Source organism: Sus scrofa, chromosome 3, assembly GCF_054392235.1.
Source record: "Sus scrofa isolate SSC_HxYL_T2T_F1_AM1 chromosome 3, Sscrofa_HxYL_maternal_Yorkshire_Landrace_v2.0, whole genome shotgun sequence".
Taxonomy (NCBI): domain Eukaryota; kingdom Metazoa; phylum Chordata; class Mammalia; order Artiodactyla; family Suidae; genus Sus; species Sus scrofa.
The window spans coordinates 110539456-110564851 of NC_139385.1; the positions used below are offsets into that span (position 1 = coordinate 110539456).

A 25396-nucleotide genomic window follows, 5' to 3' on the forward strand; every position below is an offset into this window, starting at 1 on the left:
ATAAACTGTTCCTCACGTTACAGCTCGACTGCCTTCACCTTCCCCCGCCAGCCCTCCAGGACCAGCCCCCACTCGCCCATTTTCACGGGGCCTGACATCACACTCACATTTTCCAAAAATTCCCCAAATTACCCGCAGTCTTCTTAGCTCCTGCTGTCGTCTGGAATTACACATCACAGATGCTGTCTCCTGTCATTCCTTCCCACCCTCAGCCCTGAGCAGCGGGACTCCCAGCTCTGGTTCCTGATTGGCCTGGGTCCCCCAGCCCAGCTTGGCCTGGCAGTGATGCAGCCAGGTGGGCTCTGACCCATTCAGGGGATCTTTCCATCACCAGGTCCGGCGGGGAAAAGGGACTATTGAAGGGAAGTTGGGCTGTGGCTCTGTGCGTGTGTTTGTGTGTGTGTGTGTGCACACATGCATGCATGTGTGGGGGAGGGGCTTGGCCTTTCCAAAGCCCTGCTAGATGGGATTGGAAGGCACATTGCTCGATGGGAAAAAGCCTGGCGTTTGGAGTCAAAAGACCTGGGTTCAAGTTTTGGTTCTGCCACTTATGGGTGCTGGGCTCTTGCTGGGGTCACCATGTAGCCTCCTCCCCTCAGTGTACTCATCTGTAAACTGGGGCTCTGAGTCTTTTCAAAGAAAGACCATCACGGTATTTCCAGTCCCACACACTCTTCCAGAGCCTTACAACTTCCCGTTAAGGGGCAGTGTCTGTGTCCCCTCCCCTTGAACCTGGGCAGGTCCCTGTGACTGCCTCAACAAATAGAATGCGTCAGAAGCAACATGGTGTGAGTTGTCGCTAGGCTAGGCCATAGAAGGCATGTGACTTCTTCCACTGGCTGGCTCTCAGTCTCTCTCTCTCCCACACTGGAACTCGGCCACTGTGCTGTGCGGAAGCCCAGGCCACGTGGAGGGGGCGTGAGTAGGGTCTGGCTGCCTGTCCCAGCCAAGGTCTCAGACAACAGCCAGCATCAGCAATGAGTGCTCACCCACCACTTGCCTTCAGACGATTCTGACCCTGAGTCTTCAAGGTGCCCCAGCCGGTGCCGAATGGAACCGAATGGAACCGAGAGGAAGGCAAGCCCCACTCGAATTGCAGATTTGTGAGCAAGATAAATGTTATTGTGTTAAGTCACTAAGTCTGGGGATGGGGTTTGCTACACAGCACTAGAGGACTGCAACAGGATCATAGTAGTAATATTTGGCTTACAAAATTTGGGAGGGTGAAATCAAGAGATCCTGTGGCAGTGTCTTACAAAGCCCCATGTAAATATAACACATTGTCATCGCCACTGCTGTCAAAACACTTCAGTGTGTACGTACAAGGCATCAGTGTGTGTGTGTGTGTAATGTGGCAAGTTTCTGGGTTAGATGCTTTCCACCTGCCACTTCATTTAATCCTTACAACTTTCCACATGCCATAACCTCCTGCCCTCTGTCCCCCAGCACAGGCAGGACTGGATTGGTTGTTGGGAGGATTGAATTAGGTTGCAATTCTAATTTTTACCAATTTGCAATTGGAAAAACAGAGACACAGCTAGTTTAAATTCAGGTGGAACTGGAATTTGAATCCAGGTCTGGCTTACTGCCAAGTTCTTATTCCTCTTTCTCTAGTAGCTGGAAGGGCAGTTGCCTAAAGAAAATGGTGACACCAAGATAGTTCAGCAGATTCTGACCTGGGAAAATCCTTCTCCTTGCTTTATTTATCTTTATGTCCATTTCAACAAACATGGATTGAATACCTGTAATGAGATAGTGTGCTAAGTAGGCCCTAGGAGCATAAGTTATGGCCTCTTCTTTAAAGAGCTCATAGGAGTTCCCATCATGGCTCAGAGGAAATGAATCTGACTAGGAGCCATGAGGTTGTGGGTTCGATCCCTGGCCTTGCTCAGTGGGTTAAGGATCTGGCATTGCCGTGAGCTGTGGTGTAGTTCACAGACACGGCTTGGATCTGGTGTAGCTGTGGCTCTGGTGGAGGCCGGCGGCTACAGCTCCGATTGGATCCCTAGCCTGGGAACCTCCATATGCCACAGGTGCAGCACTAAAAAGCAAAAATAAAATAAAGAGCTCATAGGAGTTCCTATTGTGGCTCAGTGGTAACAGACCCGACTAGTATCCATGAGGATGCTGGTTCAATCCCTGGCCTTGCTCAGTGGGTAAAGGATCTGACGTTGCTATGAACTGTGATGTAGGTCAAAGATGCAGCTTGGATCCGGTGTTGCCGTGGCTATGGTGCAGGCCAGCAGCTGTAGTTCTGATTAGACCCCTAACCTGGGAACTTCCATATGCTGGGGGCATGGCCCTAAAAAGACTGAAAGAAAGGGGAAAAAAAAGAGCTCATAGTCTCTGGGAGGAAAAAGACAGCACTTCCTTTCGAGTTATGTAAACTTGGGCAAGGTACTCACCATCTCTAAGCCTCAGTTCTGTCATCTGTGAAATGGGGATAATTACAGAACCCATCTCATGGGGTTATTGCGAGGATTACACGAGCTCTAATTCTATTTAAAGCATCAGATATATAGTAAGTGCTCAATAAATACAAGTTTTTAAAAGTGTAGAAAGAAAGGTTTGCAATATAATGAGATCTATGCCAAAATAGAATGGAACATAAAGTATTAGGGAGGAGAGAGGAGTAATTAGTTCATCCGGGGTGGGGGTGGTGGCAGAGAGGAGGTGATTTGTGTCCTGGGACTTCAAAGGCAAGAGAAGGAGCAGATGGTCTATGGACAGACAGTGTTCAGTGTGTCTGGGAGCCAGAGAAACTTCATGTGGCTGGAGCACAGGGGCGTGAGGCTGTCCCACAGACTCAGGAAGAGCCTCCCATCAGGCTTAGCCATGAGGCTTTAAGGTCCAAATGCCCAGGAGGAGGACCCCAGGCTCCAAGGTGCAAAAGTGTGGTGTGAGAGTGGTCCTAGTTTTGAAAAGGAAATTGTCAGGGAAACTTGCCCTGGGGTCAAAGGCTTAGAGGGTAAGGCTGGTGTTTCAAAGAGATCTTTTCACCCATCTCAAAGATCTGCTCAGGGTGGACCCACTGAATCTTAGCTAAGCTAGATCAACAGAATCTGCTCTTGCCAATAAACCATGAAGCCAGCGGGCCCAGAAACGTTGCAGATCAATTAATGGCTGCTTGGGGAAGTTTGCCCCAGGAGGCCCAAACCCTGGTGACCAGTGAGGGACTTCCTAGCTGGTGCATCCGGTCCCAGGGAGGAGTCTTCGTTGGAACCTTGGGTAGGCTCTAGGCTCTGCGTGTGCAGAGAACAGCTGCTTTGGTTTAAATATTAATAATGCAAAATGAAATGTGTGGGGTGCCCAGTGCACCAGAGCCCAACCAGTGTGCGTTGCATCTAATGTCCTCCGTGCTCGGGTTTGGAAAAATGTGGTCAGTGAATTTAATATACTTTTTGGCAAAGGGAGGACGACAGTTAACTTCTCTCCGGAGCCTCACTAAAGTGGGTTTTCTCCCTGGAAAGCAGAGGAGGGAGAAAGGTTTCTCCCGGTATGCCAGCAGGCCTGCTGCCCAAATTCTGTCATAGCCCCCCTGCTCTGCCCACCTTGACACTCGCAGGGGCTTCTGGGGGCCACAGAGCACCCCACTGGGGGGATGGAGAGATAGTTACACGTGTTGGGCTTGGGTGGGGCCCAAGCCCCAGTTCCTGCTGGCTCCTCCCTCCAGGATGGCGCCTCCTCCTCTCTTCATCCCACTTCTTGCATCACTCCCCTTCCCCCACCCCTGCTATACATCGGAAGAGCTCAAAGTGAGAATGTCCCTGCCACAGGGCTCTCACGGGGCCCCTGAGGTTGACAGCTGATCCAAGGTCTCCAAAGGCCAGATGTCAGCCTCTAAGTGCTTCACTGCATTTTTTTTTTTTTTTTTTTTTTTTTGGCTGCACCTGCGGGTCAAGAATTGAACAGAGCCATAGCAATGACAACAGCAGGCCCCTAACCGCGAGGCCACCAGGGAACTCCCCACTGCATTTTTATTTTTTTTTAATTTTTAAAAATTGTTTATTTATTTGTCTTTTTGCCATTTCTAGGGCCGCTACCGCGGCATATGGAGGTTCCTAGGCTAGGGGTCGAATCAGAGCTGTAGCTGCCGGTCTATGCCACAGCCACAGCAACGCGGGATCTGAGCTGCATCTGCAATTTACACCACAGCTCACGGCAACACTGGATCGTTAACCCACTGAGCAAGGGCAGGGACCGAACCCGCAACCTCATGGTTCCTAGTCGGATTTGTTAACCACTGCGCCACAACGGGAACTCCCCCACTGCATTTTTAAATTCTGGGGAAGTTCTGACACAGCTGCTATGAAGAAGGGCTCCCTGTCCACTGCCACCTCGCCCTGTACCAGCTTTTGCCAGAGCCTCTGTAGGCCTGGCCCTTCTTCCCCAACATCAGGCCCTGGCTTTTCTCTCACCAAATGCCACAGCTCTCATTTGTCTGCCTCTCTCTCGCTCTCTCTTTTTAACCTATGTTCTTTTATGTATTTTTTCATTTTTTAAAGATTTATTGGAGTATAGTTGGTTTAAAATGTGTTAATTTCTGGTGTATAAAAGTGATTCAGGGAGTTCCCGTTGTGGCTCAGTGGTTAACAAATCTGACTAGGAAGCATGAGATTGCAGGTTTGATCCCTGGCCTCACTCAGTGGGTTAAGGATCCGGCATTGCTGTGAGCTGCGGTGTAGGTCGCAGATGCGGCTCAGATCTTGCGTTGCTGTGGCTCTGGCGTGGGCTGGCAGTTGTAGCTCTGATTGGATTCCTAGCCTGGGAACCTCTACGCGCCCATGGGTGCGGCCCTAAAAAGCAAAAAAAAAAAAAAAAAAAAAAAAAGGCAAAAAAACCAAACAAACAGTGATTCAGTTATACATGTATATATTCTTTTTCATTATGGTTTGTTATAGGATGTCGAATATAGTTCCTTGTGCTACATAGTAGGACCTTGTTTATTCTTCTTTTTTAAAAAATGGAGGTATAATTAACATATACCATTATATTAGTTTCAGGTACACAGGACAATGATTCGTATTTTTATACACTATGAAATGATCACTACAATAAATCTAGTTACCACCCATCACCTACAGAGTTACAAGTTTTTTTTTTCCTTGTGATGAGAGCTTTTAAGATGTACCCTGTGGGCAACTTTTCAATGCACTATCAATTGGCTTCTTGAGGAGCGAATAAATGCTTGGTGACATCACAGCCCTAGAGCCGGGGAGCAAGAAAGCATCAGAGGCGAGGCGAATGTTTCTGAGAAGTCAGAGGCTCTGGGTTTGCCCAACAAAGGCGCCCTGTGTAGGCGTGGTCGTGGTCATGGCCATGGCCACCACAGAACTGGAACAAAGCTGTCCAGGCTTTCCCCAAAGTCTGTCTCTGGTTTCATACAACCCGATAATGTTCCCGGATAGAGGCCTGAGCGAGTCAGCTAGCAGGGAGAGTCAGGCAGCCCTTGCTGGAGGCCTGGTTGTGGCCTGCTCTGGGGGGCCTCCCAGGGTCCTGGGGAAGCAGTCACCCTAGGGCCTCTCAGGGGGGTGGCGAGAAGCTGGCTTCAGGCAGAAAGAAGTAGCCCTTCGGGGAGAAGGTGGAGCTGGAGGGAGGGCCAGGCTCTGGGCTCCAGCTGTGCCCCAGGCTCCAGCCCTCGCCCCCCCCATTCCACCCCCTTGGCGTCGGGCCCTGGGGAAGCTGAGAGAAAGTCTCGCCTGTTCTGGATGCCGCAGGCAGGATCGGCCACAGTCATCTCCTTCATGTGTCACCGCTGGCTGTAAGCGCTGTGTTTGGTTTGGCAAAACGGCTATTTAAATAGCAGTGAAATGTGTCACTGGAAAAAAATTAGCTCATGTTTCCTTTACCATTTCTTCATGATTTCCATTAAAAGTGTAACCACGGGTAATAAATTAACAAGATCTGTAAAAAGCAACCGTAGGAAACCATGGATCCAGAATTCCTATAAACTTCTAACCCATGATGCTGACTAGCAAGGCTACTTGTGGGAGGGGGCTTGGATCCCCCATGCTTCACTTTTCTTTGTGTCTGAATCCTCCTCCCTCCCCTAAGTGTGAGAGGAAGCCCTCCACTCCTTTCAGGAGTCACTGTGGTTATCAGGGGGAAAGGCTTTGCTTGAAAAACCCACAGCCTTAGGGCCTTGCTCTCCCTGTTTCAAAAGAAAAAAAAAAAAAAAAAAAAAAGCAAGGAAAACACAATAAAAAAGTGACTTCTCTTCCAAAGTATAATCTCCTTTCCCCAGTTCACCTGGTCTCAACCACAGTCCAGTTGTTGGATGCTCAGTGTCCTGTGGAAATCAGACCCTTTGCTAGCATACCAGAGAGTTGAATGTGGAATTGCAGCAGTTTTGCAGATAGGAACACTGAGGTTAATTGAAAGTTTTTGCCTTTGGCATAACATCTAATAATTAGTGGATGGATGGGGGAGCTGAGAGCAGCAGCCCTCTGTTGCTATCTCCAACACACAAACACACACACACACAGAGACACACACACACACACACACACACACTCTCTCTCTCTCTCTCTCTCTCTCTCACATACACACACGAAATGCTTGCTCTTTGTGCTGGACTTGGGGGCAAAGGATTACATAGGACCTTGAAAGTCTGTCTGGAGAAAGTGGGGTGAAAAATCTATTTCCAAGCTGCATCCCTGAGGAATGTGTTAGGTTTAAGATAAAAGGGCCATGAGGGTGCCCAGAGAGTGTTCGGGCCATGTTTCACCCAAGGGATGGGAGAGTGGGGGACAGGACTTGGGGAGTGTGTTCGAGTCACACCCATGACTGGGGAAGAGGAGAGGACTAGGAGGGGCTGTCAGGGTTCTACCCGGGCTGGGGAAGCTGGGGACAGGACGGGGTGTGTATTCAGTGTTACACACAGGGACTAGGGGAGTAAGTGTATTGGGGTTATACCCAGGGCTAAAATGGGCAGAGGACTGGGGTGTGTCTTTGGTGTCACAGGGCTGGGGGACTTGGGGCAGAGGACCGCGATAATGTATTTAGTGTCACATAGGACTCGGGCAGTGTGTTAGTGGGACACACAGAGTCAGGGAGGAGAGGATGGAAAGAGTGAAGGGAAACCAGAGTTACCAGTGAATCTCTGTGTGCCTCTGGTCCTTTGCCCCTGTCCTTTCTCAGTTCTCCCTTTCACAGATATTTGAACCTCCCTTTATTAGTCTGAAGTGACTGCCCCTTGGTCACATATTAGAACATGGGGTGAGAAGGGGGAGTTTTGTGGTGCTTTCTAAGCCCAACCTCTCCTGCATCCTAGACCCTGGGGTATGGAGGGGCCACTTCTTGTTTCTTCAGGACAGTCCCTTCCCCTGGAAGGTAGCGGTGTGGAATGTAGAGGCTCAGAAAACCCTTTGTCACAATGAAATTAGATGGATTTGGCATCACCTCTTTTCCCCACTGATTAGCTTTTTTTTTTTTTTTTTTTGCTTTTTAGGGCCTCAGATGCAGCATAGGAAGTTCCCAGGCTAGGGGTCGAATCAGAGCTACAGCCAGCAGCCACAGCCACACAGGATCTGAGCTGTGTTTGCAACCTACACCACAGTTCACGGCAACACTGGATCCTTAACCCGCTGAGCGAGGCCAGGGATTGAACCCTCATATCTTGGTTACTAGTCAGGTTCTCTACCGCTGAGCCACAACGAGAACCACTTCCCCACTGATTTGCATCAGGACCTTTCTCCCCAAGCCTTCTTCCTGACCCCCAGTTCCCAAGGCTTCCATCTTGTCCAATGGATGCCATCATCCATTGCCAGCACTGTTTTCCTAGGGGGTGTCTGGCTTTCTTTGCTCATTCCTCTCTGTGAGGCCCAAGTGACCAACTCCTTGATAAAGAGTGTGAAGCCATCGCTTTCCAGCCCTCTGGGATGGGGACTCCAGAAAGCCCTTCCCTTACAGCCTGAGGCAGAGGGCTCTGCCAAGGCACCTGCTATAATGAAGGAGAAACATCTGCTTGTTTTATTTACATTTCATCCAGATGTTTGGGTGCCATGTAGAGGAAGCCTGTGGGCCGTCTCAACACTGCGGCTGGAAACTGAGCTTCCCTCTGCTTGGAGCTCGGAGGCCAAGAGGGAGTGCCTTTGCGCTGAGAAGGGATGGGGCTGGACCATAGACACAGCCTGGGGATGGGAGCGGGGCAGGAAGGCTAGCGGTGGAAACGGGTGGGGCTGGGGGCGGGGGTGGATCACAGCCGTGGCAACAAGGGGAACAAGATTCCTCATAAACAACAGAGCTGTTTCCAAAGCCACAGGGTAGGCAAGCACTTGCCAAATCGTGCTTTTAAAAAATCGCCCTTTATAGGGCTTCGCACCATTTACCAGAGGCAGAGTAAGGGCCTACTGTGTGCTCCGCGGGCCTCTCCCAGGCTGCCTGCTGCGGCCCTCCCCCCGCCCCCTCCTCTGAACACCGTAGCCTGGCTGCGAAGCACAGAAAAGCAGAGGTCCCAGAGGCTCCAGCCGAGAAGGCCAATTAACAGTGCCGGGCCGTGAGCATAAATCACCGTGCTCCCCCCCCTTTTCCTGGGCTCGGGGCTGGAAAGTATCAGAACTGTGCAAATACTTGGGATGTTTCTCTTTATTAGTGATAAAATATTGGACGTCAGCGTGCGGCGTTTCATGCACTACCTCCGACAGTTGGAGCAGTAATTGTGATGAATAGGGGTCCAGGGGCAGGGCTGCAGGCGTTTAAGAAGGCTCTGTGGATTGAAAATATTAGGATTGATTAAAGGTCAAATACTTTATAAATTTATCAGTGCTGGATACATTCTTCCGAGATGGGGGTTGCCCTTCTAGCCGGGTGAAAAAGAACTCATTAGGGTCCATCGCTCGCCCTCCGCTGCCCGCCCAGACCCTGCCACATTTAACCCACAGAGGTGATGAAACAAGCAGAGTTTCGTCTCCATCGTTCTCTAAAGCTGCTCCTGCCAGGAGGTGAGTTCAGCGCAGACGTCTGTGAACGCGAGTCTGCCCATTTCTCATGGGAGGGAGAAAAGCGTTCCCTCCAGAAGCTGGTCGGGTCTCAGGGCTCTGACACCTGCCATCAGTGGCACAACCTCCAGGAATAGCTCCCTTACCCACCCAAGGAACCCTGAGGGCTACACGGAGGGTCTTGCTAAATCTGTCCTTTTCAGGAGTGTCTGATTTCCCCTTACTAGATAAAGAGATCTCTGTAACTGTGTGTCTGCCTTTAATCACCCCAATGACCCTCACCGGCTGCCTCAGGATCATACTGGCTCCTGAAACAATACGTTATTAAGGCAGGAGCCTTCCTAGAGCTGGGGAGAAAGCAAGAGACAAACTAGAGGAAAAACCCAGCTTTTCCTTTAGATTTCATGTGGGAGCAAGAAAAGAAATTAAAAAAACCCAAACACCCTTACAGTATATTAAATAGGGAAAACATATTAAATATTATAAGTGCTAAGGAAAAAGACAGAGGAAGAAAGGAAGTAGGGAGGGCCAGCGGGAGGAGATGGAGCTTTTGGCGCTCAAGTAGAGCTTCACTGACCTGAAGGAGGTGGGCGAAATTATTGGAGGGAAGAGTTTCTCTGTTAAACGGGTTCTAGTTGTGCTAGTATATGACTATTGTAGTACCGGCTCTCCATATCCTTTCCTTTTAGGAATTGGGTATGGGATAAATAAAAGCCTGTACAGAAAATGAATGAGGTAGAACAGGAGATTTCCAAAACCCTGGACTCATGGCTTGCAGTGAAATTACTTTCGGGGTGAGAGGGGGGCGGCTTGTTAAAACATAAATTGCTGGATTTCACCCTCAGAGTGTCCAGTTCAGTTGGGGTCTGAGAATTTGCAATTCTAGCAAATTCGAACAGGGATCACATTTTGACAACCACATCCCTAAGCCCACAGCGTAGGCTCTGATTGATCAAGTGAAGGGAAAGTTAGAGAAGTTTCTTCCCCCAGGCTATGCTAAGAAGGGATGAGGGGTGAACTTACCCATCTCTAAAAGCAGCTTCTCTAAAAGCAGTTTCTTTCCAAAACATACTCCCTGTAACACGCCTATCAAGGGATTACCAGGAAAGGATTCTTTTGTCAAATATGTTTAGAGTACACTGGGTTAAGCACATTTTACTGCAGGACTTCTCAGGGCCTTTAATATGCAAATGTGCATTGTGACTCTCCCCAAGGGAGGATTTAATGAATATTCAGTGTTTTGTGAACTTTTTTGACAACAGGATCTCCTTTACTTTTCCATGGAGAATTTTGCAAGACCAGTGTACAGCAGCACTTTGAATGGCTCTTAGAACTAAATTCATTTCACATTGATGGGTGAAATGAAAGCTCATGCAGCCAAGAAATCAGAGGATGTGTCAAGCAGTCCTTTGTTCCCTTGCAGAATTCTAGAGGTGCCCAGGGTTCAGTGCCCATCCTGAGGTTCCTATGGTTCTTTATTTTATTTTTATTTTTTGGCTTTTTGCCTTTTCTAGGGCCGCTCCTGCGGCACATGGAGATTCCCAGGCTAGAGGTCTAATTGGAGCTGTAGCCACTGGCCTACACCAGAACCACAGCAACGTGGGATCCGAGCCGTGTCTGCAACCTACACCACAGCTCACGGCAATGCCAGATCTTTAACCCACTGAGTAAGGCCAGGGATCGAACCCACAACCTCATGGTTCCTAGTCGGATTCGTTAACCACTGCACAAAGACAGGAACTCCTCCCATGGTTCTTTGAGGAGAAAGCCTGGACCTCTGAGCTCCTGACCCTTATGCATTTGACGTGAACAGGACTGGAAGACACCATCCCTCCCTCAAATATCGGAGTCTTGCCCAGACTGTGTAGGAGAAGCCTATATTGTGTTGGCTGAGCTGAGAGAATTGGTCAGAGAGGATGTGGGTGCTTTCCTGCATCCAAGATCATGGCTCTGGCCTGTAAGAGGGGCCTGCAGAGCTGAGAAGGGGAGGGGCCCCCAGGCCCAGCTGTGTCTGGAGAACAGCAGCCCTGATATTTACGACTATGATGGTCCTTCTCTAGTGGACCTGCTTTGGAACATAAATAAACTTAATAGGCTTCAAATAATTGTGACAACTGAGTTTAAACCCCAGACTGTGGTCCAGGGCAATGGACGTCTCTCTCCTCTCTCTCTCTCTGTCTCCCCCTCCGCAGCCCAATTCCACAGAGCCAATGCTCAGTCCTGGGCACAGAAGCTCCATTGACTTGGTGGGTCTTTGGACAAAGAGATGGGGGGGGGGTGGCCTTGAGAGTGAGCTAGAGGAAGGAGGTCCATTCCTGCAGAATGTCCCAGGCTGAGATGTATTACTTACCTCATCCAGCTCCCAGCCTGGTGGGGTAGATTCCAGATTCTACCTGGGGATGGGGGGAGGGGGGAGGGTAAGCCCATCCCTTACCCCTTTCCCAGCCATTTTTAAAAGCTGTGGCTGAGACATGTAGAATTGTAAATTTGGTTCAAGGCACTGGCATATTTTGAACACTTTCTATGTGGACATTATCACGACATCTTGTAGGAGAGAAAGACACCTACCCTGACATACAAGTAAACTGGGATCAAGGCCATAGTACAAAGTTATAAAGAAAATGAAGGAGATAATAGATGAGATGAGTTCCTGTTGATCAGGCTCGGGACTTTCCAGGAGAGGGAGAGCCCCAGACAACAGCACAGAGATGGGGGAGTGCAAGGAATGTTCTGAGATCAGTGTGGTAGAGTGAGAGGGTTGGCAGGAAAAATGTGTTGGGGCCAGAACGTGGAGAGTCTTTCCTCTCATGCTAAAGGATTTGGACTTTATCAAATAAGTACTGGCAAGTTACATTTTATTTCAATATTTTAAAATAATAATTCCTGGAATTCCTGTCATGGCTCAACGGTAACGATTCTGACTAGTATCCCTGAGGACTCTGGTTTGATCTCTGGCCTCACTCAATGGGTTAAGGATCCGGTGTTGCCGTGAGCTGTGGCGTAGGTTGCAGACGCGGCTCGGATCCCATGTTGCTGTGGCTGTGGCGTAGCCTGGCAGCTGCAGCTCCCATTCAATCCCTAGCCTGGGAGCTTCCATGTGCTGCAGGTGTGGCCCTAAAAAAAAGATTAAAAAAAAAAAGCAATTTTAAAATAATAATTCCTGTATAGAGTAAAATCTTCAAACAATTCAAACATATATTCAGTGAGAAGCAAGTCTGCCTCCCACCCCAATGGCTGATTACTCAGTTCTCTTCCCAGAAGCACATGCTGTTACCAGTTTCTTGTTCATCCTTTCAGAGACATTCATGTCTTTGCAAACATATGAAAATATATTTCCTCAATACTTTTACTTATTTATTTATTTTGCTTTTTAGGGCCGCACCTGATGCATATGGAGGTTCCCAGGCTAGGGGGTCAAATCAGAGCTACAGCTGCCAGCCTAGGCCACAGCCACAGCAACACAGAATCCGAGCCTCGTCTTTGACCTACACCATAGCTCATGGCAATGCCAGATCCTTAACCCACTGAGGGAGGGCAGGATCCTTATGGTTCCTAGTCAGATTCTTTTCTGCTGTGCCACGATGGGAACGCCTTCCTCAATACTTTTAAAAACGCACATATTTTTAGCATGTATACATGTAGCTGTAGCTTGCCTATCATACTTAACCAGAGACCTTGGAGATTTTTAGGCAAAACTCATTTTGTCCCATAGTTTATTATTATTTTTTAATTTGTTAATTTATTTTGTTTTATTTTTTTTGTCTTTTTAGGGCCACACTGGTGGTATATGGACGTTCCCAGGCTAGGGGTTGAATCAGAGCTGTAGCTGCCGGCCTACACCACAGCCACAACAATGCTGGATCTGAGCCGCATCTTCGACCTTACACTACAGCTCACGGCAACACTGGCTTCTTAACCCACTGATGGAGGCCAGGAATTGAACCCTCATCCTCATGGATGCTAGTGGGGTTCATTTCCGCTTCGCCACAAGGGGAACTCCCCATAGTTTATTTATTAAGACTCCACTGATGGGCATTTGGTGTGTCCAGTCTTTTGCTACTTCAAAAAATGATGCAGTTAATATCCTGTATATAAATCACTTTGCATTTATCTGGTAAACTCATAGACATGGGATTGCTTGATCAAAAGCATTTGCTTTCTTTTTTTTTTTTTAGAAGTTCCTGTGGTGGTGCAGTGGAAATGACTCCAACTAGAAACCATGAGGTTTCGAGTCTGATCCATGGCTGTGGCTGTGGCTGGCAGCTGTAACTCCAATTTGACGACTAGCCTGGGAACTTCCATATGCTGCAGGTGTGGCCCTAAAAAGCAAAAAAAAAAAAAAAGAAAGAAAAAGGCATTTGTATTTTTATCATTGATAACTTCACATGGGCAAATATAATTCAGGGGATGCTGGGACCAGATCTATTTTAGGAAGATCCTTTTGGGAGGCAACAGGACAATGGGAAGCGGGGGGAAGAGATAGTTTGGAGGATATTATGATTATACAAGGTGAGAACAGAGCAGTGGCTGAGAAGGGGAGGGCTGGGCAAGGGTGGAAGAGATACTAGTGACTGATTTGATATGTTCATGTGGGAGAGGAGAGATCACAGATCGTCAGAGGTCCAGAGCCCCACATGGGGAGGGATTAAGCAAGAAATAGAGTAGCTTTGATCACATTCTCAAAAACCAGGAATGTGTCTCCATAGAAAGGAATGTGGAAAGCTAAGAAATCACCATCTCAGGCCTGAGATGAGCAGGAAGAAGGATGAGACTCAAAAAAAGTTAGAGGGTCCTAATGTCGGGGTTGCTAAGTTGATCAGACCTAGTGCCGTTCCAGACAAGGAAGAGGCCAAGAGCATGGACACGGGAGTCCTGGAGTTTAGGCTTTCTGCTGGAAACAGCAATCACCAAATTTCAGTGGTTTAATGCCGTAGATGACTGCCTGCTCACGTCACTGTCGCCTACAGGAAGAGCATGAGGAAGGGGCTCTGCTCAAAGCAGTTACTGAGGATCCAGAGTCTTCTGCATTCAGAGTGTACCTTTCCTGAGGTCCTCAGCATCCTCTCATTCAGCCATGGGTCAGAAGAGAGATTGTGTAAGGGCAAGTTTTATGTGCCAGACTAATGTCACTTCTACCCACTTTCTGCTGGTCAGAATTGCATCGTCTGGCTACATCTACCCTCAAGGGAGCCCGGAGATGGCACCTTGCTGTGGGTCCAGGAGAAAATGGGAAATGCTTGAGGAACAACTAGCTGATCTCTGCTTCCCAAACTGTGTGTCCTGGGCAGGTGATTCGACCTCTCAGAGGCTCAGTTTTCACATCTGTAAAATGGAAACAGCCACCTCACAGGTAGGATGGTGGTTGTTCTGATGTTTAGAGGAGATTATGTGTATCACCCACTTAGCCTGACATATGTAAATGAATAACTAATCACTGTATGAATATTCATACAGATGCATAGTGTGTACTCTTTGCTGGTGACCCTCTGAGAGTAATCGTGGCGATTTGTCTTTCTTTGCCCACTCCAGGTCTACATAGGCTGAGGAAAACTCAGTCTGCATATGACTGACCTGGATCATCCTGGCCCCAGAGTAGGTTTGTTTTCTTGAAATACCTCATTGGGTTTGGTGGACTCCATGGATCAAATTCATGAGATTACTTCAAATCTCACTTTGCCTGGTCCACAGAGACCCAGCCACAGCCCCTGCCAGCCTGCTCCATTCTGAGGGTATGCAGGCTGCAGAATGATTCTTGTTCATTCTTTCATGTTATTCCCACACTCCAGAAGTCTGGAGGGAAGCTGAATGTTTGCTGTTCTGGGATCATTTGAAGCCGGGCATGCAAAGAGTTCCGAGTCACTTTCAAGTCTGCCCGTAGGAAATCTTTCTTGGCAACCAGACAACCAGAATTAGTTATTAAAGGCATGTCAAATGAATAAAGACACCTCTGTGAGGAAAACCGCAAGAGCAGTTACTTTTTCTAATATGAATAGGAGGCTAATATCAAATCACCTTTAATTTTCCACTCTTTCTTTGCTGTTTCGATGGTAGGTCAAATCTAATACAGATACAACGGAAAACCATTTCTGTTTTCATCTATCACAAGACATAGGCCCACTGCAGATGTGTGTCTTAAAAACTAGGCTCTGGGATTTAAACGAGGACCTGCACACTGACAAGGCTGTTTTCCCCAGAAATGTTCTCCCAGATGCCAAGCCTGTGTCGCCCTCACGGGCTGTAAGAAGCCGCCCCGTGAAACAGAATAAAGCCTAGGCTTGTCTGTAAACCAGGCATCCCACAGAGCCCAGGCCACAACACTCGCTGAAAGGCCAGGGTGACCAACCACGAAGACCCAGCCATAAGGACTAGCGGAGAAAGTGGTGTGAAGGCATTTTGAAAACATGGGTCTGCATTCCAGATGTGAGTCATCGAGGGCCTGCTGACCTCTCTTTACTGTGTGACCTAAATTTACAGTCATCGTGGAAAGATTTGCGGACAGGGGAGCTGGTGACCAAGGAAGGGCTGCATTGTGGTTGGGAGGCTCCGGCATCTGGCACCGAGTTCAGACCCCAGTGCTGCCCTGTTTGGTTGTTATAATGGGCAAGTCGCTTGATTTCTCTGGGCTTCAGTTTCTTCATCTATAGAATGGGGACAATGATGCCTATTTCACATGACGGTTGTGAGAGTGAAATGAGCTAATTCTCACAAAGAACTTAGAACAAATGTGTGACAAGACAGGCTCTCCCAATGAATGTTGACTATTGCTGCTATTATTGTCAATGATATTATTATCCAATAAGGGAAGGGATCCATGGGTGACATTATGTGTGGGTGGGTCATGTCAGCCCCAGCAATGTGGACTTTATATGGAAGGCAGTTTTGTTGGTTGAGAAAAACCAGTCTGGTCCTTTAAGGTTCAGCCACATTGGAAGCCCTTTTATTGGGTGGATATGATTTGAACTTCATGGTCAAATGGGGAAGCTGTCCTCACACAGATGCCCTTGTGGGCAGACAAGTCCACCCTCTGCATGCAGAGGTTTTCATCCAGGATCCATCAAAAAACATGGGAGCCACTTAACTAACCAAGCTCACTCCAGCCTCAGGAGGCCCGGCCCCTTGGAAAGCTTTCTTATACCATGTATTTTGTGTGTCTAAGAGATTTGGGTGGCTTTTTTCTTATGGGCTGAAGGGTCATTTTGTAGCATTTGTCCCTTGATCTAGGTGCAGGCCACCACTGTGACCTTCTGCCTCTTTCCTTTCCTTCAGGCTACCCACCCTGGTCCCTGATAGCCTCAGGTTAAGCTTGGCTCTCCAGCTTCCTTTCTATTGACATAAAGGTGGAACTTTGTTTTGTCTTGAATCTGTACCACGGAGCTGCTCTGGGTGACAAAGATTCTCTCCTTGAGCAAACCCTACTCGGGGTCCTCTAACTTTGGGGCTTCCATGTTCATCTCTGTATTGTCCAAGTTTAGCAAGAATCCTGCTTAAGTCAATTTAGTCAGAATCCCCTGCTCTAGATATCTGGTCACGCCTGACATCTGATCAGGTTCCTCATCCTCCACCATCTTCAGGTGATGTCTGATCACCTTAGCCTGGCTTCAGCAAGTATCCTCTTAGGTCTGTTCAGCCAGAACATGCTCCCCACCCACACCTGGCCCTGATATTCCCTCTTAGTAACTTTCCATCCACTGATCCCCATGCTGCTCCTTGGCTATGCATGTCCACTTTTCCTTGTTTCACTCAGAGTTGAGCCCTGTCTCTCTGCCCTAATACAAATCCATTTCAGCAGCATTCCCCCTCCTGAATACAATCTGCTTTGCCATCTTTTACTAGTGCCATGAATAATTTTTTTTTTTTTGGTCGTTTTGCCTTTTCTAGGGCTGTTCCTGTGGCATATGGAGGTTCCCAGGCTAGGGGTCGAATTGGAGCTGTAGACTCTGGCCTACGCCAGAGCCACAGCAACGCAGGATCCGAGCCGCGTCTGCAACCTACACCACAACTCATGACAATGCCAGATCCTTAACCCACTGAGCAAGGCCAGGGATCAAACCCACAACCTCATGGTTCCTAGTCAGATTCGTTAACCACTGTGCCACGACGGGAACTCCCTGAATAATTTTTTTTTTTTTTTTCTTCCTTTTCAGGGCCTCATCTGCTGCATTTGGAAGTTCCCAGGCTAGGGATTGATTCAGAGCTGTACTTGCTGGCCTACACCACAGCCACAGCAGTGTTGGATCCCAGCTGCATCTGTAACCTACACTGCAGCTTGTAGCAATGCCAGATCCTTAATCCCCTGAGTGAGGCCAGGGATCAAACCCGCATCCTCAAGGGCACTAGTCAGGTTCTTAACCTGCTGAGCCACAACAAGACCTCCATGAATGATTTTTTTTGATAGATGTTTTTAGGTTCATTCTGGAAGAGCCAAGATTGGCTGTAGGTCATGGTGCCCTAATTTAGGGTACGAATCATGGAATGGACAAGAGATCTGGCATGATCGCTAACAAGCAATTAGTAAAGTGAGGTCAGGGGAAGCAGCCAGGGAATTCAAGAGGATGCTTAGCCTTTTTGGCCCTTGTTATCTCCATGTTTGATATTTTTAGGTGTAATCACTGTTAAAGGAACTGACCAATCAATACCACTGTGACCTAAATTACATGCATACTTTTTTTGCTGGCTTACCCTCTCTCTTTGTTTCAAAAAAGGGTCTAAGGTGACTAATTTGTTTATGCATAGTCCAAAATGAAGATAGAAATGGACAACTGGAATATGGCCATGTGTTTTTTAACGTTTGCCTTTGTGAATCAAGTCGAGCAGTTGGTTGACTGGATTTTTTAAAAAACCAGTTGTGGTGTTCTGGAGACACAGCCTAAGGCCTTTGACGAAGATGGAGCCTGTGTGTGCATGTGTGTGTATTTGTGTGTAGAGTGTGTGGACTCACACTGACGAAGCAGAAAATGAAATGGCAGGAATGCCAGCATGCCTGCTCTGGGCCAGTTGTTTTATTTCATTTACCCCTTGTAACAAACTGAGGAGACAGGTATTATTATGATTATACATGAGGAACCTTCGGTGAAGAAAAATAAGGTAGCTCCCCACAGCTCCAGTGCTGACAGAGAGAAAGAACCATGGGAGTTCTCTTGTGGCACAGCGGGTTAAGGATCTGGCATCATCACTGCTGTGGCTCAGGTTTGATCCCTGGCCCTTCCACTTGCTGTGGGTGTGGCCAAAAAAAGAGAGAGAGAAAGAACTGCGACCCAAACCAGTCTGACTCTGCGGGATGGGCTCTTTCCACCGGGGAAGGGAGGATTGGCGGGGGAGGGGGGAAAGAAAGGCAGGCAGCCTGGTGGGGCTGGGGGTGGGGTGGGGGTGGCAGGAAGAAGACACCACCCCCGGACAGGGTCAACAAATCCTGGAAAACTACAGAATGAAGTATGAGCTTTGGTCCCTATGCCCCTGGCCCCCTAACTCTCAGACACCTTTCAGTCTGCAAGTCTGCTCTCTCCCATCCCCCCGCTTCTCTCCCTTCCTTTTCTTCCTCTTCACCTGCCCAGATGACAGGGACATTAGAATCTGCGTCTCCCGCGTCTGGAACTGGGCTCCCATGGTGTTGGTAGACATCTGCTTAGGGGCCGCTGCCAGGGCAAGTCCCCCAGTCCCTGTCCTGAGCAGGGTTATCTGGGAGAGGATGCCCACATCACAGCAGTGGAGAGGTGCTGCAGAGGCTCCTCTGCCTGGGACTGCATGTTCCCAGCATCTCAGCCGCAGCAGCCTGCATCCATCTGCCTTATTTCCTGTGCATCTTCCAGGGAGCGGCAGGCAGAGCAGACTCTTGGCTGTGGGCGGTTGGTTCTCTTTCACTAGTCACCAGCGCTCGACAGGAGTCATCCAGATGTAGCCTTGCTGATGTGGCTTTCTTCTTCCTCAGAGGGGGCCCTGTGGGAGGGAAGTCCCCTTTCTCCGCATGCAGCCCGCATCCCTCTTCCCAGGGCAGCACACTGTCACCCGGGAGGGGAGGCCTGTGAGCTTGCTCCTGTCACCTCCCTGGACGGGGAACCTCTGCAGAACGCCCGCCCCAGCACTCCTGAGCAAAGAGCCAAGCTAGGGGTAAGCCTGTGCATATAGGGCCTCAATTTCAGATCAGATTCACAAATTTAATTTCCTATTCCTTAATTTAATTCTGCATTTTAGTTTTGTTTTTATTATTTACATGGGTTCCCTTTAATGATTCCAAATTGCTGCTGCCCTCTAGCAGTATTTTGTCTTAGGTTAACTTCTTGAAAACCGATCAGTGTTGGAGTTTATTCCGCGCTGGGTTTAGTTATTTTCTGAAACGAAGCACAATTAAATTAGAATAATGAACATGCTCTTTAGAGGATTAATTCATAATAAGCAGGCCATGTGCTACAGCTCACAGAAGAAAGGGCACGAGGACCGAAAGCTGTTTTTTCTGCCTAAATACGAAAAGTACATTCTGCAGAGCAGAACAAATCAGCTAATGACATCCAGAGCGCTGGCCAGCCCCAGAGCGGCACGGAGCTGGCATCTTGAGTTAGCGGGATCCTCGCTGACGCTGCCTCCTACCTTCCTTTCCCGAGAAGCCTGGCAGCGGGCGATCTGCCTGGCTCCTTTCGCCTCAGCTCAGCTGGTAGAGGTCACTGTGGGCCTTCTAAATTCTACCCAGGAAACCCCTGACTCCCACAGCCTGTGGCTTCACAAGCTTTACCCTGGGAACTCCCCAGAACCCGGTTATTCCTTCATTCCTTCATTCAAGGGGTGCTTCACGGAGCCCTTCTTAGGTACCAGGCACCCACGGCATCCCAGGGGACACCCTTGGGGCACATCAGTGAAGAAAATGGACAGAGACCCCTTGCCTTCTGGAGGTTACGTTCAGAGCACTCAGACAATAAACAGTAGAAATCATAAGAAAATGCGACAGTGTGTCAGAAGGTGGTTTGCACTAAGGAGTAAGGAGGAGAGTGGTGTGTGTGAGTGTGTGTATGTGGTTGGCAGTTTTCAATATGGTGAGTCAGGGTGGGCTGGTGGAGAAGGTCTCAGTTGAGCAAAGACTTGAAAGACAGGAGAAGTACACCACTTTCAAGAGTGCCCCGGGGGTCAAGAGTACTCAGAGGAAAGGACTGGAAAAAACGGAACAACTTAGGGCAGAAGCTTTCTTTCCTTTTTAAAAAATCATCGTCGAATCATGATGTTGTGCCAATTTCTGCCGTACCGCAAAGTGACCCAGTCATACATATATGTACCTTCTTAGGGCAGAAGCTTTCAGGGAGTGTGGCTGGTGAGTTGAGGATGTTCAAGGCTGATGGAACCAAAAAAGAGGAGGTGAGTGGGACGTGGCTGGAACTCCATCCCCTGGGGCCTGGACTTCTGCTCTGAGCGAGTGGGAGTTCATGGCAGGGCCTTGACTGACATAAGGGGATCTCTGGCTGAGAAGAGACTTCTGGGCTGAGGTGGGGAGGGGTGGCTGGAAGATGAGAGACAGGTCAGGAGGCTAGCAGCTTAGGCATCTAAAACTCCAGGCCCAGGTTGCTGCATACCATGCTCTCTGGATCCCCCCCAACCCCAAAAGACTGAGTCCAGGCCTCATAGCCAGGCCTGGAGGTTTAGAACCTCTGGTAGCCCCCTGCCTCCCAGAAAAGCAGCCTTCAAGCAGCTGTGAGGCAGGTGTAAAAACCATTATGCTTTGGCCCTGAAGACCCTTCTGCTCCCCCTTCACCGCCCCTCCCACTGACCAGGGGGCTAGAGCCTGCCATGGAAGGGGCCTTCCAGGCAGTGACAGCTCTGCACAGTCCCTTTGGTTCTCTGAAGGTCCTCTGAGTGGGAGACACCCCTTCATCCAGGTAACTGACAAAATGACATCAGAAGCCCTCTGCTGTGCAGCTGCCACAGAAACAGGGGCCAGATCAAAGCAGGAGAGGACCAACATCTGCAGCAACCAAAGCAAGGAAGAGCTACAAACAAACTGAATGAATAAATAAGCGGATGAATGATTGATGGGAAGGGGGATGAATGATTAATGCACACATGAATGATTGATGAAGCAGCAAGGGTTTGGCCCAGCGCCAGCTCCACCTCCCTGTGCTTTGGGCACAGCCTCTCCTGGGAACTGAGGAATAAAGATCCTCCCAAAGCCTTCACCTCCAGAAATCCCTGCTGGGGTTAGGGCTGCGCTGCTTCTGACCCCAGAGGTGGGGGAGGCTTTGGTTTCTGCCTGGGGCAGCAGGGCTGGGCTGGAGGAAGGAGGCCAGAGCCACTAGGACTGGGATGGAAGATGCCCAGGCAGCCTGAATGCTCTGAAGAAGGAGTGCTCTGAGGATCTCAGGGGAGGGGAAGGTGTGGGCTTTCTTTCTTTCGTTCTCTCTCTTTTCCTTCCTCCTTCTTCCTTCTTTCCTCTCTGCCTCCCTCCCTCCCTTCCTTTCTCTGAACATGAAACACATGGAAATTCCCAGGCTAGGGGTTGAAGTGGGGCTGCAGCTGCTGCCCTATGCCATAGCCACGCCAGATCCGAGTGTCATCGGTGGGACCTATGCCCCAGTGTGCTGCAGTGCTGGATCCTTAACCCACTGAGTGAGGCCAGGGATTGAATCGCATCCTTGTGGATACTAGTCGGGTGCTTAACGCACTAAGCCACACTGGGAACTCTCAAAAGAGGGTGTTTTTAAAATGTAGGTTTTATTATTACTCGGGTATGGTGAGGCCAACAGATCAGGAGACAATTGCTATTGATGTTCTGCATCCTTTTTTTTCTTGTGGCTGCCCTGCTGCATAAGCAGTTCCCAGGGATCAAATCCAAGCTGCAGTTGCAGCAATGCTGGATCCTTAACCCACTGTGCTGGGCCGGGGATTGAATCTGTATCCCAGCAACTCTAGAGACGCAGCCGATCCTGTTGCACCACAACGGGAGCTGCGACAATTGCTATTGAAAAGATAGTTTATTATACTCACAGATCCATAGACAAGGGGGCAGACCACACCATGGTGGGGGGCACGTGGGGAAGCACCAGGGTGAGTCAGCAGGCAGAGGGAATTTGGGAAAATGTGGGCAGGAGACTTTCCTGTGTTTTCCACAGCAAGGGATGGGCTGGCAGGGAAAGCAGATTTAGGATTGGCTAGTTTGAATAGTTTCAGCTGGTTCTAGGGCATAGCGCCTATCCCTAGCAGTCTGGACTGTGGTCCTGGAGACATTAGGGCCGGAGATAATGCTTTGGATTGTCAGAGATCAGTAAAGGAGGTGGGTGATTGGTTGTTTTGCATTTGAAAGGTGCACTGGCAGGTGTCTCTTATTTACCATCTCTAGGAATTGGCTAACTCCGGGAGGAGCAGTCCCTCCTATGTCAGCGTCAGCAAGGCCACATATGGCAAAGCATCAAAAAACAGAATATGAAAGGACAAGAAAAGAGGAAAGATTTGGTTTTTCTTTTCCTAGTCCCACACTAAACATTCTACAGTTGCTGGGCCTTGCAGTACTCTCATTCAGGGCTTGTTAAGATAGAGAAGAGTATTTCAACTGAGTGTGTGATTGCATCATTTCCAAAGGCAGGTAGATTCTGGGGACTGAAATTTCTGGAAATTTAGGCTAGTGCTAATCCCCACTCAGTCCCAGATAACCCCTCCTCTGCACAGGTACCACCCAGACACTTGATGTGCCCCCACTTGCAGAAGCTCCAGTCTCCCAGTGTGGCCAGAAGTGCCATGTTGGGGGAAGGTTCAAGGAAGCAGTGTCTGGAAATGCTCGGTCTTGGGTCCCTTTCAGTTTTGGGGGAGGGTCTTTCCAGGGGACTCCCATGGTCTTTTGAATCAGGGGTTCAAAAGACCACTCAGAAGAGTAAATGGACATGTTTCACCTTATTATCTGAACTTGAGTAGATGAGAAAAATAAAAATGGCTCCTATTTTTTGCAAGCTTATTAAGGGCTAAACGTTGGAGTGAGGGCTTTGCATTTTTTTTTCCCGGATCATTTAATTCTTTCGGCAACCCTAGGATGTAGATATGTTTACCCTCATTTTACAGACCAAAGTGAGGCACAGAGAGGCTAAGTGACTTCCTGGCCAGTGTTGGAGCCAGAATTGCACCCAGATGGACAGTGGCCGCTTGGAGGTGAGCACTGAAGGGACTTTTCCAAGAGGCCTCTTCCAGCAACATGGCTGATCTTTGTTCACTCCTCCGACCCGACCTGGTGTTTATTAACCCTTTGGGGGCTGCAGGGCCCTCTAAGCACGTGATGAGCATGGAGTCTCTTCCTAGAAAGTGCATATTTTGCATTTTGCGCAAGCACATCTCCTAGGCAATTTCATGGGCCTGCAGTTCCCCCACCCCGACCCCGAGCTCACAAGCCCTGCTTTTGGCATTTGCTTTCCAGAGTAACTGTTTTTCTTTCTCATAACCCTAGGGCACAGGGCAACCCTCAGGGCCCAAAAATCACCCCAGTGGGGAATGGAATCAGACAGGACAGGTTAATCAATGAAAGCTCATGGCATGCTCCTTCCGTAATTGCATTCCTGCCTTTTCATCCTAACAGCCAGCACTTAGGGTAATTGCATTCCAATACGGCTCCCAGGTTTGGGGCCTCTGGGGCTTGCCCTGGAACCTGTTGACATGCCCTCTGCTTCCAGAGAGGTTCTGGAGACCAAGGCAGCTTTTTAAAATTCTTCTCTGTTGTCTTTGCCCGAAGAGAGACAAAGAACTCTGTAACAGACCTTGTCCAGAATCCCACCTTCTTAACCCAGCCTTGGAGCCAAGGAGACTTCCTCCCGGGCTGTCTTTCTCAAGTCAAAATAGCAGCACCTGTCACTTCAATGGATGACCTTTGGAATCACCTGGCTTCAGACCAGGGTGACTGCCATCCAGCTGGCTGCGTAGAACCCATTCAGGACTGAAAATCGAAGGGCTTGGGCGCTCCCACGGGGGCTGAATGTTGTCCTGCGTCAAACACCACTTCATTCATTTGTTCATAGGATATATCAGATCCTCCCTAAAAGACCCCTCCTCTTTGCAAAGAAAACCCACCGCACAAGAAAGTAAGGAAGCCCTCCAGAAACAGGGACGTGTCACTTATCCAGAGAGTCTTATTTCCAGAAATATAACTTCCTCTAAAGAAGGTCCACAGGTTCTCTAGGCACCATGAAATCCATCCAATTAACAGAAAAAGTGCAGGGTTCAGGATGATTTGAATTTCACTGTTCCCCAAATAGAGATGGCTCCTCTGCTTGCCCCCACCAAAGGAATGAGGTATAAAAGACAGAGGTCTGGTGTTTGTTAGATGACTAACAGACGCCCCTCCCCACGGCCCCCGATGCTTCTTTTCTGTGAAGAAGAAAACTCTCTCCTCTGGGGCTCTTCTTCCTCTCAGATTTGAGCCCCAAGAAGCCCCCCGCTCTAGCCCAGCTCCCCGTGCTGCCTCCTCCGGGCTGAGAGCTGAGTCCCTCATGCCTGCTGAGACCTTCTTGCTCTCGATCAGAGGAAATGGATGGTTTCAGGATGGAGACGCTCTTGCTGCAGGAGGGAGGGCTGTGAGTACTCTGGGGTGGTTAACCCCCCCTCCAACCTTGTCATCCTTGTGGCTGATCTGCGGTTTAGCAGAAAGAGCATCAGTGTGGCCTACCAGTGCTGGTGTCCTGGCTCTGCTGATCACAAGCCATGTGCCATTGGGCAAATCACTGCCCCGCCTGCCTTTTCTCCCATGGTCGGGGGGGTGGGGTGGGGGTTGGAGGGGAGAGAATAGGATTCCCCTTATATGGTTGCCATTGAAGCGATAACAAGCTGTGGCCCCTGGCATCTGAAACTTGATTTCCTTTCTTTCCCTTCAAGAAGGCACAAATTCCTCCAGGATTTCAAGATGTTAGAAGGTACTGTAGGCGGTCCTCTTTTGGTGCCTTTGGGCTAGCCTTCTCCACAGCCTTACCCACCCCACCCTATTCCATTCTTCCTTTATCCTAATCTCTCCCTCTACCAACAGCAGGTTACCTGAACTCCAGATTGTCGCTTCACCCTTTCCTCAGAGAGCATGGTTCTCATGAACAGGCTTGGCCTCCCTCCTGCAGTTCACAGCATCTGTCAGTGCAGCCTCACACATGGGGACACACACAGGCAGGTCATTTTGTCCATCCCTGCCTCTTTTTTTTTCTTTTTTCTTTTTTCTTTTTAGGGCTGAGCTTGCATCATATCAGAGTGGCAGCTGCCGGCCTGTCCCACAGTCACAGAAACACCACACAACTCGGGATCTGAGCCATATGTGTGACCTACACCACAGCTCACGGCAGTGCTGAATCCTTAACCCACTGAGCGAGGCCAGGGATTGAACCCACGTCCTTGTGGTTACTAGTCGGTTTTGTTACTGCCGAGCCAATGATGGGAGCCCCCATCCCTGCCTCATCTGGTTTAACACCAGGGTCCTTACATTTGAGTCTGTTAGGGCTGCTAGGCACTTTCCATGGCTGGTGAGA

General features: G+C 49.1%; 2 long non-coding RNA genes across 7 annotated transcripts in view; one reads left to right on the forward strand and one right to left on the reverse strand.

Annotated features, from left to right (window-relative positions):
- Positions 1 to 25396, reverse strand: part of LOC146404854 (uncharacterized) — a 1116837-nt gene that overhangs the window by 348546 nt on the left and 742895 nt on the right. The window lies entirely within an intron of this gene.
- LOC102165712 (uncharacterized) overlaps positions 1 to 25396 on the forward strand; it is an 846917-nt gene that overhangs the window by 56142 nt on the left and 765379 nt on the right. The window contains exons 2-5 of one of the 4 annotated variants that reach the window (XR_014842137.1): positions 13115 to 13250; positions 14469 to 14531; positions 14991 to 15359; positions 20206 to 20276. The exons of 2 other annotated variants lie outside the window; for them this stretch is intronic. This is a non-coding gene — a long non-coding RNA (uncharacterized LOC102165712). Of the gene's footprint in view, positions 1 to 8803; positions 8943 to 13114; positions 13252 to 14468; positions 14532 to 14990; positions 15360 to 20205; positions 20277 to 25396 lie in introns of those variants that run through there. One more of the 4 variants, XR_014842135.1, reaches the window with a different exon arrangement.